This window comes from Agelaius phoeniceus, chromosome 2, assembly GCF_051311805.1.
Source record: "Agelaius phoeniceus isolate bAgePho1 chromosome 2, bAgePho1.hap1, whole genome shotgun sequence".
Lineage (NCBI taxonomy): Eukaryota > Metazoa > Chordata > Aves > Passeriformes > Icteridae > Agelaius > Agelaius phoeniceus.
Genome location: NC_135266.1, coordinates 113,116,278 through 113,134,219, shown reverse-complemented (window position 1 = coordinate 113,134,219; position 17,942 = coordinate 113,116,278). Strand labels below are relative to the sequence as shown.

Sequence of the window (17,942 nt, the reverse complement as noted above, 5' to 3'; positions counted from 1 at the left end):
GCTGTGCCGGCCCCCGGAGCGGGCGGAATCGGCCGGCCCGGATCCCCCGGTCCCCGCTGCTCCCTCCGGGGGATCGCTGCCGGGCATTTCCCCGAAACTTTAGGGGGCCTCCCCGGAGCGGGGGTGGGTTGCGGGGTGGTGCCCGGGGGCTCCCGCAGGCTCCGGGGTCCCGCGGCGCCCCGGCCGCGGAACGTGGCGGTGGAGCCGTAGTTGCTGGTAAAGGAGCCGGAGCGGGGGCTGTGTTGGCGGTGAGGTGGGAGCGCTCTTTCGCTCCGAGAGCTCACCTGGCGGAGGTGAAGCCGCTGGCTGAGGTGGGACCCTCCTTGTGCCTGTCCCCCGGGGCCCGCATCCTGCTCGGGTTCTCCGGGCGCACGGGGTGCGGGGGAAGCAGCGCTTCCCGGAGCCCTCCTGCCGGGCTCCCGGGGTTTGCTGCCTCTGCCGGGAAGTTCTCCCGCTAGGAGATAGCGTGTAATTGTGTAGGTGATGGTTTACGCTGCGTTCAGGTAATTGTGTAGCTGTCGTTAGCGTGACATGTGGCATTGTTCCTTCCTGGTGTCAGTGCCAGCCAGGCAGCGTGCAGGAATAAAGACAAGCAAGCTCTACACAAAAGGGTGGGTGGTAGGTTGTCGTGGGATTTTTTTTTCTTTTATTTTTCCTTTTTTTCCCTTGTTTTCCCCCCAACGTTGTACTTGTAGCGTTGTTGCTAACCCTGTTACAGATGTAGCAGTGAATGTAAAAGTAGAGAACCAGAAGACCATTCGGGTTAGATAGCTCTATCTTGTAGTATTTTAGTGGCTTTTTGTCGGCTCTGGGCAGCCAGAAGGACATCAGGTACAGGTGAGCAAGCATGTCCCACAGGTTACTCTATGTAGTTCATGATTCAGAACACTTGATTAATTGTAGGTAGTAAGTGGGAACCTTTTCCAGATTTCAGGTGGAAAGGAGTAACTAAACAGTGCCCCAGCCCCACAATGCCAACACTCTTCTTTAAACAAAACTCTATTCACTGACTTAGTTTGTGTTTGTACTTTTGACTTTGCTGTGACTTTTTTTTCCCCCTAAATCTGCCAGAGCACTTTCCTCATTGTTTAGATGTTGAATCTTTCATAGCCAGGTCTGCAGAGCTGAGAGTTGCAGTTGAAAAATCAGTTTCCTAAACCTGGTCTTGTCCTGGTCTTTTTCCTGTGGCTGCTTGCAGGCTGTTGGGGCAGAGGGTGTTCTGTCTCCAAGATCCTACCAGACAAAAGTGTCCACTGTGCTTTCTCTTACTTGCAGCTGACGTTAGTCATCTCATTTATCTTTACAATATAGGCATGCTGCCAGCTGGGGAAACAGTCATGAGCTGGAGAGCTCACCTTCAGTATTTTTGTTTAGAAACAGAAAGGGAATAAGATTTTTCAAGAGGATGGTTTAATAGGACAAGCGGAAAATCAAGACTCTCAGATGCTCAAGGTCACGCGGCAAAAAGTAAAAACTATTAAGGATGACGCACAACAGGAAAGTTGTTTTCTTCTTAAATCAAGATGAAATAATTTGAAGAACTTAAAGTGTGCATGCAGAGATATGTGGCCATTGTTCATGATCTGGTTTGTCTAGATGTTCTGAGTTGTCTCTTGGGGATTTCTTTTTGGTAATTAGAATGGTGCTTTTAAGACTGAAAGTGTTTTTGTGTGCAGAAAAATCTCTGAACTGTAGTCTTATTTGTAGTGTGCGTTGTAGAGTGCCTATCTTTTGATACCATTACTTGGTCACTTCTATGAAATATTCCAAAGGTTAAGAGGTTTGGAAAGTAGTCATTTTCTCACTCTGGATGGGAGAAGTACACTTCTGTGAACCATTTCTAGCAGCTCTTTAATGGAGCGATGGCTTGGAGCTTTTGCTGCAAGTGTTGAAGAATTCTTGTGTAAGGGAGGTGGAGGGAAGGAGCTGAAGCATACACAAGTTTATCCCTTGTGAGTACTTAGACTTGACTGTTTTCTTCAGATATTTACAAAATAATCCAGCAAAAGGATGCAAATGGCTGAAGTATTTGGCTGTGACAAATGAGAATGTTTTAATCATTCCTTCTTTTTGATCCAGTACAGTTATAATCTGTTTGGTAAGGAGATTGTGGGATCCTGATACTAAGGCTTCATCTAGTCTCTCTTTTCTTCCTTCCTCTGGTGTGGTTAGATCCTGAGAAAGGAGGGCACTATAAGAGCGTTGTGCTCTGTCTGTTTCATGTGTGATTTCACTCTGCAGCCAATCTACCTAATCAACCTGTGAAATGCTCTGGAAACCAAAACATCTCTCCTAGGACAAGACGGCCAAAAACCAAACAAGCATCTGATTGTTACCAGGCCTCAGACAGTAAAGTAAACAATAAGCATTCAACCTCCTGGATTTTTTTCCAGGTTCTTGTTTGAGGTCCAAGGTAATAATTTCAGTGGATCTGAAAAAAAAAAAAAAGGTTTTTCTTTAAATGCTATGGGGCATGAGGAGGGCATGTACTCAGTAGATCCTGGGGGAAAACCACTGATAATGGGTTTTCCAGAGATGGCCTTTTTCTTACTCACCTTTCAGACCTGTGTGGCACTCGCTGTCTGCTATGATGAAAGTCAGTTCCAGCGTGCCAGAACCCCAGGAGCTGTGTGTTTAGATGGATGGAGTTGTTTCCTGCATCTCGTGTCTGAAATTATTTTTTGTTTCTTTTCCTCAGAAGCTACAACAATTAGTCATTTGAATCAAGGTTTAATTCAAGCTCTGCAATAGAAGGCTTTTGGTAATTAGTGTAAGTTATTGTGATCATGCACTTCAAGGAAAAGCATGCTTTAATCTTTTCTTGCATTTGCAGCTGAAGGGGGAGCATTAGAGAAAGGGAGAGCCTCAAGGTTTAGGGCAGGGAGGCAATGAAAGGATGATTGCCTATGGAGTGTTCAAGGTATGTTAAAGTGGAATCTGCTCCCTCTTCCCTTTCTGGTGCCTGCTCACCTGCAGGTGAGCCCAGGGCTGGCCCTGGAGGCTTTTGCCTGCCTGTTCTTGGAAGGAGGCAGGCTCAGATCCTTACTGGTACTCAGAGAAGGCTTACAGCTAGACCTGCCTATCTCCTGTGACTTAGGAGGTGGCTAAAAAGGCTTCCAAAAAGGAATTACAGACTGCTAATGCACTAGAAGCATGTAGTGAACTGGAACTGGGTTGGTGAGGCACTGAAGGGCAGGTGGTGTTGCTGAGGAGGAAGCTCTTTCCCTGTGGCTTTGTCATGCTGATGTATTTTCTTGCTGTGTAGGCTGCGGGAACATGTGGGAATCGAGGGGTGAGCACTGTAGTGAGTGTTTGTTCCTTTACATCCTGTGTTCTTTAGGGGTGGCAGATGATAGCTTAGTCACCTTCTCTGGCTCTCTTGCATCTTTGTAGGTGCCTGTCTGGGGCTGCTTTTTAGGGAGTCTAGGTGCTTTTTCTGAAATTCTTTGACCTTGTTCCCCAGGTTTCTCGATGGCTACATTTCAGTGTAGCAACAGCTTGCTCTCTTTAGGTAGCCTCTGTTGTGTTTGGCTCTAATCCCCGAACTGAGGTATAAACCTGCCTGAACAAGATTTGAAGTAAGCAGTAGGGGTCATTTAAAAATGCAGCCACATGCTTGATTAGAAGGGAATGTGCTTAAGAAAGAATATATATCCATCCCTCTAGTTATATAAACAAACATTCAGGAACATTTGAGATTTCAGCTTTCACATCTAATGTATTCATGGGTTGATTTGTTTCTATGTGGTTGTTTCTTGTTGTTGTGGGTTGGGGGTTTTTTGTTCCCATCTCCATAATCCTTGTCAAACACTAACCTGCAAAACAGAAATGTATGGTTTTTTTTTTTAGAAGGGAAATGGCTACATATCTGAATAAGGTATTTTTAGAAAGTGAGCATTTCAGTTGTCTGGTTTTAGATGCCTTTCAGTGATATATTTTATGGTGTGTGAAGTTCTGTGTTTTAGAAGGAAGGGAAAGGGGACACATTGTCTGACAATGTGAATTCTTTCAGATTATGTATAGAAGTCGATTGAAAGTTAAGTTGGAAAGAACTTAAGGAAGACAAGGAGCTAGGTCAAAGTAGTGGTTATGTCAGTGTCTATAAAAGTCTCTAGTACTTTCAAAAGAAAGGTATTAGATGGAGTATAGAGTCAGTCTGTATATTGGAATGCAAATAAAAATATCTGTTTAATACTTTGCTTTTGACTTTTATTGGAGATGTTACCAGGCCTCTGATATTTGTTCTGCTTTCTCAGATCTGTGATAGTAAGTGATAAAGTCTTATAGACTTTAAAGTTTTATAGAGACCTGTGAGGTGAAATTGTCTAGGCATGTTTCCATTTCTGTCCAAGAATAATAAGCAGTTTCCAGCTTGACCCCAGTTCCTAACCTGCACAAGGTACCTCAAAACTGTATTGAACAAGGCAGGGAGAGACTGTCATAAGCAGGTTTGAAGTTGTTAGAATTTCCTGTTCTAAAGACGAAATGAGCTTACTGGGAGATACCAGTTTCTCAATGGTTCTCAATTTTCCCCTTTTTTTTTGTCAGTTGATTCTATAGAAAGCCTCAAATTTCAGTTGCCTTTCAAGATTCAAATATCTATTGAGAAGAGACTTTAAAAATAATGAGAAACTTTTAATACACCTTGTGTCTTGCAAGGGGCAAAGGTGTAAAATCAGTTTCAGACCAAACTGCTTTTGGATAAATTGACAGGTAGCTGCTAAGGTGCCAAAAGTCTTCAATAATGTCTTTCCAGATGATCAGCATATATAAAATAGGATAAGAAGCAAGAGAGAAATTAAGGAACTTAAAGTTTCTTAGGTCTTTTGAGTTTCATATCAGAAGCTGGTTTATTCATATACACGTAAGATTTCATAAATGTAAAGCATAACTGATTTCTTCTTAATGAAGTCTGAGACAGAAAAAAAGGATGGGTTTTTTTGGTTTTGATGTTTTTCCCCATTCTTTCCAGAGTTGGAAGTAGTTTCAAAGCTGGGTTTCCAGTGGAAACTGTAATCAACTGTGGCATTCTGACCAAATTTAAAGTGAGCTAGGTAGAAGGTAGAACTGCTAAATGCCTTTGTTGAGTCTTGAAAAAGTTATAAAGCAATGTGGTAATGCTTGTAGATTTGAGTCCATGTGTCTGCCACGGGGACTGCTTGAAACTGGCGCTGGAGTGTTGGACTTGGTGCTCCTGTTCATTACCCTGGAGGAGGCAAGTTGTGGGGAAAGAGGGGCTGAAGAAGCAGCCTGGGGAGCAGTATCTGTTGTGTGCAGCAGAGGCAAAATCCTGCTGCAGAAATATGAAGAATTGCTGAAGCAAGCTGAAGTATTTGACTAGTGATAATCTCCACGGCCAGATGGAATTTGCATGGATGCTCTAAAGGATCTGTTAGCTGAGCTATGGGAAGAAGAGGTAAGAAAGGCAGAGAATCTTGGACAGGATTTCCTTTAAAAAAGAATCTGAGGGTGGTTTTTAGAATTAATTGACTTGTGAACTTCAGGAATGAGAACTAATTAAAGACTGGAGCTCCCAGGCAATCTGTCACAGCTGCCAATAAGCAGGGCTGGCAGCAATGCCTGTAGTATATCTGCTTGTTACTGTTTTTTATGAGTGCCATCTCTTAAATTGTTTATTATTCTGCAGGACTTCAGGCATTCATGCTGAAATTTCCTGGATGTCTACCACAGGTTGACTTCCCCCCCTCCCCCAGGAAACACTGCTCCCCTTGCTTTCTCATTTCTCTTAAAATGCTCCAGTATTTCCAGTAGTTACACTTGGGAAGGCAGCAGGGTGAATTCTTTTTTTCCTTTTTTGATTCTTGCAGGTTCTAGCTATTTCTTCCTTGTCACTCTTGAACCAATAATAATCTCAGCTGCCAAGTTTGGAAGTTCTAGCACAACCCTGCTGTGGTTTAGAACAAGAACTGGAAATTTGGCTGGAGTGTTGACTCTGCATCAAGAATGTGGCTTTTGCTGTTCTTAGGAAAATGTCCAAATTTGGCCACATTATAGACTTGGAAAAGCATCAGTTTGTAAAAGCTTAATAGGGAATTAGTCTCAGGTCCCTAGAGAAAGCATTCTGTCATTGCTTGTAAGGTGTCAAAGGATTACAACTGCAGTTGGGGGTGGAGAAATGGAGCCCTCCTTTTTATTCCAGTTTCAGACTTCTGTAAATGTGTGTGAAGGCCTTTCCCCCCACTCCCCTGCCCCCCACTTCTGTTCTTTTTTTCTCTGCTTTTGCCAAATTGGCCAGTGCTGGATTGATGTACTGCTCTGTGTGGATCGCTGATCAGAGCTGCTGTGAGAGTCTGCTGCTTGTAGCACACAAAGTATATATATCATCTTTCCTATGTGTCGCTTGGAAAAAAAAATCAATGTAAACTTTGTGTTGCTTTTAACTTTTGTTCTCTGGCTTCAGTTTTCCTCTCAGGCTTTTTTCCCAGATATCCATCACCATTCTTTACTTCACACTGGCTGTAAAACAACTCCTGCTGCTGTAGCTGCTCTTATTCCACTCTTTCTGTTTAACAGGCTTGATTAGTCTGGACTTGCCTTTCTGCCTTTCTTAAAGACGTGGTTTAGCTGTGCTGCTCGGTGCTTGCTTTGTGACTGCAGTTTGTGTGTTCTCATGCTCTCTGAGTCACTCTCTCCTTGCCATATCGGTAGCCTCTGAAAAGAGTTTGGCAGAACCATTGCCGGGGGTCGCGTTGGTTAGCAAGAGTCCAGTTCCGACAGAAAGCTGGCTCTGCTCAGGTTTGCCAGTGTTAACAAGAACAATTGCCAGTGTAAAGGACTTTGTTTCCGTGCATGTTGCACGGCTGGCTCCGAGAGCAGAGCTTTAGCGCGGTGTTTGAGCCGGCCTTTGATGCAGTGTGGCTGTGGGGAATCTTTGAGCGGGCTGTAACGCATTGTTCTCCTACACGCATTGGAACGATTGTTGCAAGAGAGGCATCCGCGGGGACCTCTGCCAGCTCCTTATTGATGTGTGCAGTTTCATCTATTGACACGCTACCCTTCATTATTACACACTGAATCCTGTAGCAGTGGAATTCGCTATTAAATCTGCCCCGCGAAAGGGAATTGGCAGAGGCTGCTTTAAAAGCAGTGTGACCCCTGCATTTGCAAAGAATAGCTTCTAAATATGAAACAGATGCTGAACTGATGGAGGATGCTTCCTAGGTTTTCAGGGTACCAAATGTATTTATTTGGAGCAAAAATTCAGAATTTGCTTGGTTTGTGAATGGTAATGTAAGTCTCAATGCCCATTTTCCCCCTCAGAAATGCATGTCTAATCAGTACATGTATTTGTGCTTGAATGCAGCTAGTAATACTGAGGTGAAAATAGGCAATTATTTGTTAATGGAAACTGTTAGAATAAGCAGCGAGGCGTTAGTCTTTCTGTCTGCGCTCTAATCCTCTTCCTAGAGGGTAGGAGGGGTGATGTATCTTCCTTTGCCTTTTGCCTTTGCCACAGACTTTTTTTGTGCTTTCACAGCACCACCCATAATACTTACCCAGATAACATCCACCTTCCCCCAAAAGACATGTTATGTTCTTTAGAAGCCCAGCAATATGCTGTGTGTTGGGGAGGTGATGTCTGTGGATGGTGTTTGTCTGTGTAAAGAGCCTTTATGGTGTGTGTGTGCAGTGTTCTTGTTCCCATCCAGTTTATACAGAGCTTTAAGTTAATGTGGAGTAAGAAATGTATCACATCAGCCTTGTTCCTGTTTGATCTCGGGGCTTGGTTCTAGACAAGGCATGCTGTACCTTTTGGCAAGCAGAGCTTAAGTGCTTGGAGGTGGCCTCATCAGTGAGAAAATAAAGAACATGACAGCTTATTAGAGACAAAATCACTTGGTGTTTGGAAGTGGGAAGTAAAACAAGGCTGGGTCTTCCCTGTCTTATCACAAGCGGGGTTGAATGGTCACTAAAGCTATTGACTGAGCCCTGTCTGCTGGAAACTCTATTGATAGGCACCTGTCAATAGTTGCAAAGCTGCTGACATCCCTAGGTCTGTAGGTTTATCTATTAAAACAAAAAGTTGAGAAAATAGCATGTATACCCCCAGGGTCACTGGGCACAGAAGTATGGCTGTTGCTTGAAATTAGAAGTGGGAGAAGGAAAGGAGGAGAGATAACCGGAGCAGGGCATGCTTTCCACAGAGAAAGGGAAATGAGGGAATAGCTTGTTTAAAATGGAAGAATTAGTTAAAGGTATGTCTGCATGAGATGGTGGTGCTGGGGCAGTTATCACCACAAAACAGCATTGGTAAAAAACTGCTGGTTTTTCAAAGCTCTGCAGTTGAATCTTGAAATACCCTGGTTTCCTAAGCAAAGTTTTCTGCTCACCACTGGCAGGTAAATGGAATATCTAATTGTAGACTCCTGCAGAGTTTAAAACAAGGACTGAAGTGTGATGCATGTGGCTGCAGGGTATGCTGTGGCCTCTGAGTTGTTGCTGGTGTCTGCCTTTAAAGTCTGAAAGGGCGGGTTGAGGGGGAGGCTGCAGTACTGTGAATAGAGTTACTGGGTGGGGATGTCCTTCCAAAATAGCTGAAGAACAAATGAGACTTCACATGGTAGCCTTGTTCCTGCTTAGGACCAGAGGCTGCAGGGCGTGTGCCTGTTCTGGACTTTGCCTTATGAACCTCTAAGGATCAACAGAGATAGGCCAAAGCTTCTTGGAAGGAGCTGTTAAAGGCAGTTTGAAGTATTTTTCACTGATCCCCCTCTTGATGTGAGCTGTCAGCGTTTAGTTTGTATGTATATGGAGAGATTTTTCACCCTGGCTGATGCTGTAGAGGCACTTAAACCTCTTTGTGTATCTGGGCAAGGGTAGTAACCTACAGGTGGATGCAGGGCAGTGCACAGGGCACTTCTGTACTCAAACTTGTAAGGTGGGTCTTTTCATTGCTTTAACAATTCCCAGCCCAGAATAAGAAATGAGTCCCCTTACCTGGACTTTGACAGAACATGCATTTGTCATCAAAGTAGTGTGCTGGCTTTCCTTCTGTGTTTTCTTCTTTTGGTTGCCCTTCTGGTATTGGTGCACTGGGGTGAGAGCACGCTTTGCATATGTGGGTTTGGCCCAAGTCCAGCGTGAGTTCTGCTTTCACACGAGTGGCAGTCTGGGCTCAGCACTAATCCTCCAGTGTCAGGGTTGCCTTGTTGCTGTGGGATCTTGACTGCAGTCCAAGGCAGAGCTTTGGTCAGGTGACTCTCACGAGTCCACAGATGTTTCTTGGAATTAAAACTCTGCAGCTGAGGTTGGCTCCTGAGTGAGCTCAGAACCCAGTTTCTGATACAAAACAGCCAGATGTGTGTTGGCTGTGGCTGACACATGCACAAGGAGGGACAGCCCTGTCTGCCCTGGTTTTCACTGTTTTGTTTGCATGGGTGAGTGAAGAGCTTCGACCTTCGAAGTTATTTGAATGCTTCTTGGCACTAGTTAACACCACCACTTCCTTCTGCAGCTCCCCAGCATTTGCTGGTTTTGTATGCATTAGAAACTTGAAAAGCTCATGAAGTGACAATTGTTTTCAATACATGAAGCCAAGAAGATTTTTAACTTGTGGTAATTAATGCCCTACCTGTAAGACTTCTATATTGTCCTGGATGTATGGCACCAGATGATGACAGGAAATGGTCTGATGATTGTTTCTGTGTCTTTGCAGGATCTCTAAGTTCCTCACAGGCAATTTCATGTACCCTTTTCTTGTAATTTGATATAAAATTTCCTCTTGATACATTTACCACGTTTCAGGCAGATCTTCAGAGGCAGGGATGCGTCTGGGTAAGTCAGGCTGGGTTTGGACACTCTTTAAAGGTGTGCAGAGGGGAGGAAGCATGGCTTGCCTTTGTTCTTGTTCTGCTGTGGCATTCCTTGGATAAGCCTGATTCATGCAGTAAGCATAGCTTGGAAGGCTGGTGGGAGCTTTAGGGCACCTGTGGGTCTGCTTCAGCAGCCTCTGCCAGAGGAGCCCCAGACTGTCTCCTAACTAGCCTGCCTGTGCTGAGGAGGGTCTGCTTTTCCTTGGAAAAGATGGCATGTGTGCTTTGTGTTGAAGTAGGTGAAGAGCAGTGAGTACCTGCTGGGAAACCTGAATAGCACTTGGACAGAATTCTGCTCATCTGGTGGTATATTGTTGGCATTCTTAGGAGAGTGGAATCTCTTTCTTGCCCTCTTTCAGAACATCTGTTTCTGTGCATGAAGTCACCTTTTGCCTTTTTTTCTTCCATTTGAATCCACTTCTACCTAAATAGTCTTCTTTGCAGCATCAGAAGTGTGAATGCCAGCAAGGATTTTGTCAGGTCATCTTGGGTGTTTTGTTCTGCAGGGAAGTCACTGTGAGTAGAAGCACTGGAGTGTGCACTTGTGATGGGCAGAACTGTGAGAGGCTGTGGGACGTGAGCTGAGCTGTGTTTGAGCTCATTGAGGCAGAATGATAGGCAAGGTATAGCAGTAGAGAGATTTTTTTTCTCTAGGACCTTGGTGCTTTTGAAACTTTACAGAAGTTTCTTATTGTATCTGTTTCAGAAAAAGGACATGTATGCCATCTTTTCTTACTGTGAGCTGGTCTAATGAAAGATCTCTAAAGAATATTGCCTTATATTACTGTGGTTACATAAATACTGCTACTCTTCTACACAGTTATTCTGTGACTTGTAATTTTGATGATTTTTGCCATATGAATGCTGAGTTATGCATTGCATGGAAGCTCCTGTCACAAGTCCCAAGTAATAACAAAGCTGGAGTTTAAAACCAAATGAGCTCTAAAAATGAATTAGTTGGCAGAACATTATTTGAATTTATGGTGGGGGTCATACAGAAATTCCACTGTCCATTTCTGTATACCCCCTCCTTAGCACCATCTACCTCTGATTGTTGCAGAAATGTTTTATGTTGAGATAGAAACTAATTGGAATTAGGGCTATGAGGATGATGAAGGGACTGGTGGGGAAGCTGTACAAGGGCAGCTGAGGTCACTTGTTTTGTTCAGTCTGTAGAAGAGGAGACTGAGGGGAGACCTCATTGTGGTCTTCAACATCCTGATGAGGGGAAGAGGAGAGGCAGGCACGGCTCTCTGCTCTGTGGTGACAGTGACAGGACCCATGGGAATGGCAGGAAGATGAGTCAGGGGAGGTTTAGGTGGGATATCAGGAAAATGTTTTTCACCCAGAGGGTGGTTGGGCACTGGGACAGCTCCCCAGGGCAGTGGTCACAGCACCAAGACTCACAGAGTTCAAGAAGTGTTTGGACACTGCTCTCAGGCACATGGTGTGACCCTTGGGGTGTCCTGCCTAGGGCCAGGAGTTGGACTTGGTGATCCTCATGTGTCCCTTCCAACCTGGGATACTCTGTGGTTCTCTGAATGTTTTCTTTCCTTTTCCTTTAACATTTCTGGCATTTAAGGATGAAATAGGAACAAACATTTAACTGACTGACATCCAGGCTTAGCAGGAGCTTGTGAAGTTAGGTTGTTAAAGTCTGTTCTCTTTTACTGACAGAAACTAGGGAGCCTCATTTTAAGCTTTTCCTGCAGGATGTTTCTTGTAACCCCAGTACTGCCTCATGGACTTAACCCGACTGTGATAATGGCAATTGAACATTCAACTCTTGTGCATTTCCATAAAAATACATAAATCCGGAAACAATCCACAGTAGCGATGTTAAATTTGTTATTGGCTTCTAGTGTTGACATTCAAGGATGCAGCTTTTGCCTCTGCTGTTGTTTCAGGCTCTCTGCAGATAACTTAACAGCCTTGGCTTACAATACTCTGGGTAGGTTTCACTCAAAGTTTGAGCTGCCCTGTATAAATGTGTGTCCTTCCTGCAGAAAATATTCTGATTATTGAGTAGTGCTGCTTAACAAATGCTTGTTTCAGGGATAGCCAGTTGACTGACTGTGCCTGTGACTCTTCCCTAGCAGTCAGCTGTGTACATACCTTTTCTTAAAGTGGGTATCAGCTAGGAGTAAGAAGTGGTTTTGATGATTTACAGCACCATGCCCACGAGCTTTCTTTTCCCAGAGAATTTGTAATCTGAATAATGTGATGTGAGTACAGCTTTGTTAGATTTGTAAACTCACATAATGATTAGAAGGGAAGAATGCATCTGCCAGGTGGATTAATGAAGATGGTTCTTTTCATCAGTAGAGAGATTTTTTCAATAGGATCTCAGAGAATTCTGGGAGAACTCACTGATTGTACTGAGCAATTGTAGGTGATGGACAGGTAGTGAATTTCTTGCATTGAATTGTTAAGAGATGAGAGTGAAGTTTGAGCGGGGTAGGCAGAACTATGAATACCTTAAAACTGCCCAGGGAAGATAATTACTCAAATATTAAACAGATTTTTTTTAAACACAATTCTCTCTGCTAAAGAGGATATCCTTTTACAATAAAGGCAAAGATTGCTACTTTTCCATCTAGGGACAGACTGGACTTCTGTACTTTAAGACTTGCTGGCAATCCCTTGTCCAAGGCTTGCTTATTCTTTGTGAAAGGAATAAAGATGTTGAAATAATCTGTGTTTTGTCTGGGGAAAGGCAAAACATGATGTAGCTGTGTGCTTTGTGCCCTGCATTTTGACTGCAGGTAGGCTTAGGCTATAAAACTACAAACAGTGGAGGCATTTGTAGGCTGCTCTTACATTCCATTAAGGCAGGTGCTCTTCTGCTTGAATACTTTGAAATGTCATAATTTGGTGTTGTGGATTCGAACAGGTTTAAGCTCCTGGGAAATGCTCTTCAGATTATTAATATCTAAAAACCTGTTATTTTTTCTGAAAAATTAAGTGGGGAGGCAGGAGGTGAGAGCAGAATTGTATAGTTAACTAGAGCCCTGTAAATTCTGTGTGTACCTTCATTTAGATCTTCACTAGCAACAGGAGTGCCTTTTAGCCACTTTATTATTTTCTTGTAACAGTAGTAATACTGATTGCTCTCTAATAATAAACAAGTTTTCTATAGGACAGTGGTGCTGTTAGCATGACTTATGACTGTCATTCCAGCAAGACAGCAACCCAGTTGGTTATGTGGTGTAGTAAAATAAAAATTGAGCAGGGCGTGTAAGTAGTACTTAGAAGGTTTAAAGTGTGAATTTATAAACAGTGAAGAAATTAAAAGGGAAATAAACAGTTTTGTTGTATTTATTTATGAAAGGCTTGTCAGGCTTATTGGTATGTATTGCTGACATTGGACATGGCTAGGTGCAGACCTGGGAGGAGGATACTTTATTTTTAAACCATCCATTGAGAAATCTGAGTACATGTATACCATGCTTCTTTCTGAACATTACCGAAGGCATAACTCTTTTTCTTTTGCCCAAGGGGGCTTAGATATAGCACTGACTTTTTAAACAATGCTATCTTTTCAGATGTTATCATGAGGCATGTGAGCAAGGAGAACTTCTCAGTGCTGCACAGAATTCAGTCTCTTACTTTATCTTTTTATTTGGGTTTTTTGTTTGCTTGTTTGTCATTTTGGGTTTTTTTTTTAAGTTGGGGTTTTTTGTTTGTTTGTTTGGGTTTTTTTTTTGTTGTTGTTGTTAATGCTTATGAGATCAAGCTTTCAGTTAAATTTTTTTTTTTACAGTCTGAGTTAAGGGCTTAGGTGCCAAATGAACACCTCTCCAGTTTAGGTTGGTGTGGTAGAAATGCATGTCACATTTCTGTTTTCTTACATATGGGTCTGTGTTTTGTGCTTGCACTGGGAGGGATATGTCAGTTCCTGGGGTCTCTAGTGCTAAGGCTGGTGAGCAGGTCTGTGGCTTGGCATGGCATCCAGGATGTGCTCAGGGGTCGGGGCTTGCTCTGCTCGTTGGACAGGAGTGTTTGATGCTTTGATTTTCTGGGCCCAGTCAGAAGCACCTCTGGGCAATATGGGCTCTCTGTGCAGTGAGTGCATCCCTTGTTACCCGAGGGCTCTTTGCCCTCAAGTGAAGGGGACAATTCAGAGACACACCTGTTCACTAGAAATCCCAAAGGTACTTAAAAGCTGCTACCAAGGCTCTTCCCTCATGCTTTAGAAGCATGGACTGCTAATGCCAGTGTTGGTGGACAAATCCATCTACAGCTCTCCAGGTGAATTTTAGCATCCTTGACTTTTCTAAATCAGTGGTGTACTTTCCCCTTCTGTTCTTATGGTGTTAGACAGCTACTGTGTTTGCACTAGACATAATTTCAAGTTACATTAAAATTTTGTTTGCATGAACGCAGGGGTTGGTGGAGACTTCTGTGGCTTGGTCAGCACTGCACTTTGCTTTTGCAATGTGTACTGGAGGTGTTGTCTGTTGTTGATGTGCTACACGTGTGCACCAGTGCAGGACCCACAAAATGGCTGGTGTGCTGTCCATTGGGATGCAGAGTCTTTTGTTCTGCTGAACAATGTACTGTGGGACATAACTCTTCTTTCCAATGCAGCAAATATGAGGATGCCTGGGGTGCATGCAATCTGCTGTCTGTTTCAATGTGAGCTGATTATAAGTGTTAGTTACAGAATAATTTCAGCATATCCCAAGCTTCACCCAAATATTAACAGCTACTTATTCTGTGCATAGGTTGTCTTGTTAAATAGTGTAACCTAGAATAGTTCTGCATTGAGACTGGAGCAGAAAAGAAACAATTAAGCGTTTTCCCTCTGGGTGTCTTTCAAAAATTGTATTCTCCTCCTCCTGCTATTTTAATGTCATGTTGGTTCTCTACACGCCTCTCACTCTTGTTTCATGCTCAAAAGGATTCCCTCACTTCTGATTTTGGAGTTACTTGAAAATTCTGTGTTCTTTCACTCCTTTTTTTGTCTCTGTTCTCACTGCTGGGCCCAGCCTAGTCACCAGCCTGGGTTCCACTGAGGAGCAGCAGTGATGAAAGGGCAGTGCCTCCAAGCTCCTGCTTCCTGAGGCTGTGGAAGAGAGGGGAAGGCTGACACCAAAGACCTATTTAGCCTCAGGTCTTGCCTCTGACAGTGGCCATGAGTGGCAGCCTAGGGTAGAGTGAAGACATTACTATCCTAGTGTACCATTTCATGATCATATGTAGCTTGGAAGCTTCCTAAATTAGAGGTGGTATCCTCATAGAACCATAGGATGGTTTAGGTTGGAAGGGACCTTACAGATTATCTAGTTCCAACCCCCCTGCTGTTGTGGTTTTGGTCCCATGCAAAATCAAGACACCTGCCATGGAGAGGAACACTTGCCACTGAACCAGGTTGCTCAGAGCTCCATCCAACCTCATCTTAATGTGCTTAACCTTGGCTAATTCCCCCAAATATTTGCTGGCTCATGGGTGTTGCATTTGGCTACCTCTGAAGCTGGTTTCTGAAATGTTCTGGGTGTTGGCACCTATTAGATAATCTTATTGTGTTACCTTTCTCTTTCATCACCTCTGGTGTTGACTTGACTGTCCAATGCATAGCATGCCAATGACAGCAGCAAAGTATCTGCTTTGGAGAGAAATAACAGGAAGCGTTTTAAGATGTATATTTGGGCATGCTTAAGTGAAAGTGGTAGCTAAAGGCTGAACCCCAGACTTTGCTAAGGCTCCAAATGATGCTATGCTGTGATAGTCTTTTATTACATGTGGGTTTTCTCATGTCTAATGGCATCAAATTCTCCCCAGAAGCTTAAATGTGTGTGACATTCTGCAGTGCTACCTGTTCCTGTGTGTACCAGGGAGGCTGTTCAGGATTGATTGTTGAGGCAAAAGTAGATACTGCAGCAAATGCTGCAAGTTAATCAAAGCAGATAACAGAGATAACTTACTGGCATATAATCTAAAGGGAGAAAAGACTTTAAATTTGTGATGGGGAACATGAAATGACTGCTGGTCTTCTTTGGCCAGGTGCTGAATTGATGAACCTTGCTGTTCTGCTACTGGAGGTAACAAAGTGCCTGCATTGAATTCAGGGCAGGGTTTTCACAGGTGATGGAAGGCTTGGGACTGTGAGCCTGGAACTTTAGAAAGGAGGTTTGGTTCCCCAGGAGATTAATGCTCAGGCATTTTTGATAATTGAACCTCTTCATATCAAGAACTACCTAGCTTTGGTCACACAAGAGCAGAGTGCTTCTTTTTTCTTTTCTTTTCTTTTCTTTTTTTTTTCTTTTCTTTTTTTTTTTTTTTTTGCTTACTCTATAAGTCACAAGTAGAAATGTTTGTTTTTCTCCAGGATTGGGTAATTTGGAGTGGAATTTCACCAGGTGCTTGCTCAATGCTTTGCTGGTTTCTGGATCTCTTTTGAGTTGCCCACATGCACATACCTGCCCGCCTGTTCCAGAAAGCCTCTTCTTCTGTCCAGTAAAATTAATCTTCCAGGAAATTAAACAGCAGCCACATGCAATACTGTTTCCTTTCACGTGTGAGAACAGCTTTCTAGAGGTAGGATTCAGGGCCACAGACAGCTAATTACACAGCTAATTTGCCTTCAAGCCCTTGGAGGCACTGAATGCCAGGAAATTTTTGAGTCTTGCATGCTTTTTTTGGAAGTTTTGGCTGTTAAATTTGTTGAGCAGGCATAAGTGATGCTGCGAAGTGTGGGTGGATTTCAAATCCTGGCCACACATGTGTTTATGGCTTTAGCTCACACTTGTGATTTAGGGAAGATTGAAGTTCAAATGTGAGCAGTCCTTTAAGCATCTTTTATGAGCACACAGATTGCACCTTCATTATCATTTTGGTTGTCGAGGACTGAATTTCTGAGGTGAGTTCCCGTTTCTGCACTTTGCTTTTTCCTGGGAAGCAGTCTGAGTATTCCTTGGGATGTAACTGACCCAGAAGTGTCACTCCAGGAGCATATCTGCTGTGCTTCAGGTGTCTTGGATTTTTGGTACACTGCCACCCCCCAAAGACGCAGTATGATTTTTGGGGACTTAGCACCAGCTGCCCTCTGCAGCCTTTTCTGTTTTTTAAGACTGTGCTAGTGCCAAAGTAGATAGTTGTGGTAGTCTTATTTTTCTTTGTAATGCAGATTTTTTTGTTTCTGTTTAAATATTAGTGAAGTAAATAAGGAGGCCATCTTGAGTTCCATCTACTAACCTAAAACTTTATTCTGAATTTTCAGGAGTCTTAATGAAACAAGCAATATTGATTTGAATGCTGTTTGTGAGGCTTTTTCCTGTGTTTCCAGAAGTGTCTTGTGTTGGTATTTGTCCCTTTCAAATAATGAAGAGTGCTGTGGCATGCCTGTTTTCAAAGCCAGCTGTTTTGCAGACCCATCTGGGGGTAATTTTATTTAACAGTCTGCGTGGGGGTTGCACAGAGACCTTGACTGGAATCCCTGTGTGCCTTCTAGATGTTGTTTTATGTCCCTGACCTCTCATCTTTTTTCTTATCCAGACCTCTTTTCTTCCCTTGTTCCCACTGAACCACTGACCCTCTGCTTTGGAAGAGAGAAATGATTCTGTAATGGAAAATATCTCTTCCTGAAATGGGTAATTTCATGTGTCTCCTTTTTTTTTTTTAATGCTACAGATGAGACTACCTATCTTTTCTGGGGCAAGAGAATCTCTTACTGTCTCTCCCATAGCAAATAATAAAAGCTCAGCAGCATCAAGCAGTGTAAATACCTTCCAGTCCTGTTCTCAATTACAGAATTAGTTATGTAAATCTTGTCTTAAAGGAGGAAGAGCCCTGATGTCTCTCAAATCATACTCTGTGTGCACGCATGCGTGCAATTCCTTGTTGTCCAGGAGAAAAACACCATGCAGGCTCCACAGAGATTAACATACTAAACACTGTTGCTCTGCATGACCTGAAATTGGCTTTTGGGTGCTAATTGGATCTGTAGGCTTTGAGAGAAGGGCTTGGAAAACACTGGCCTCCAGTTTTCCAGGTTCCAGGCAGCAGTATGGATGCGGTGGCTGTGTAGGGGCCCAGGTGAAGTCCTCTGGGGGCACCAGCTGCTAGAGCACAAGTTAGGTAACTGTTCTCTGTTGGCTTATGTCATCT

The 17,942-nt window shown here is 43.4% G+C and overlaps 1 protein-coding gene across 1 annotated transcript in view; it reads left to right on the top strand.

Moving 5' to 3' along the window:
• PTGFRN (prostaglandin F2 receptor inhibitor) overlaps window positions 1-17,942 on the top strand; it is a 67,463-nt gene that overhangs the window by 418 nt on the left and 49,103 nt on the right. The window lies entirely within an intron of this gene.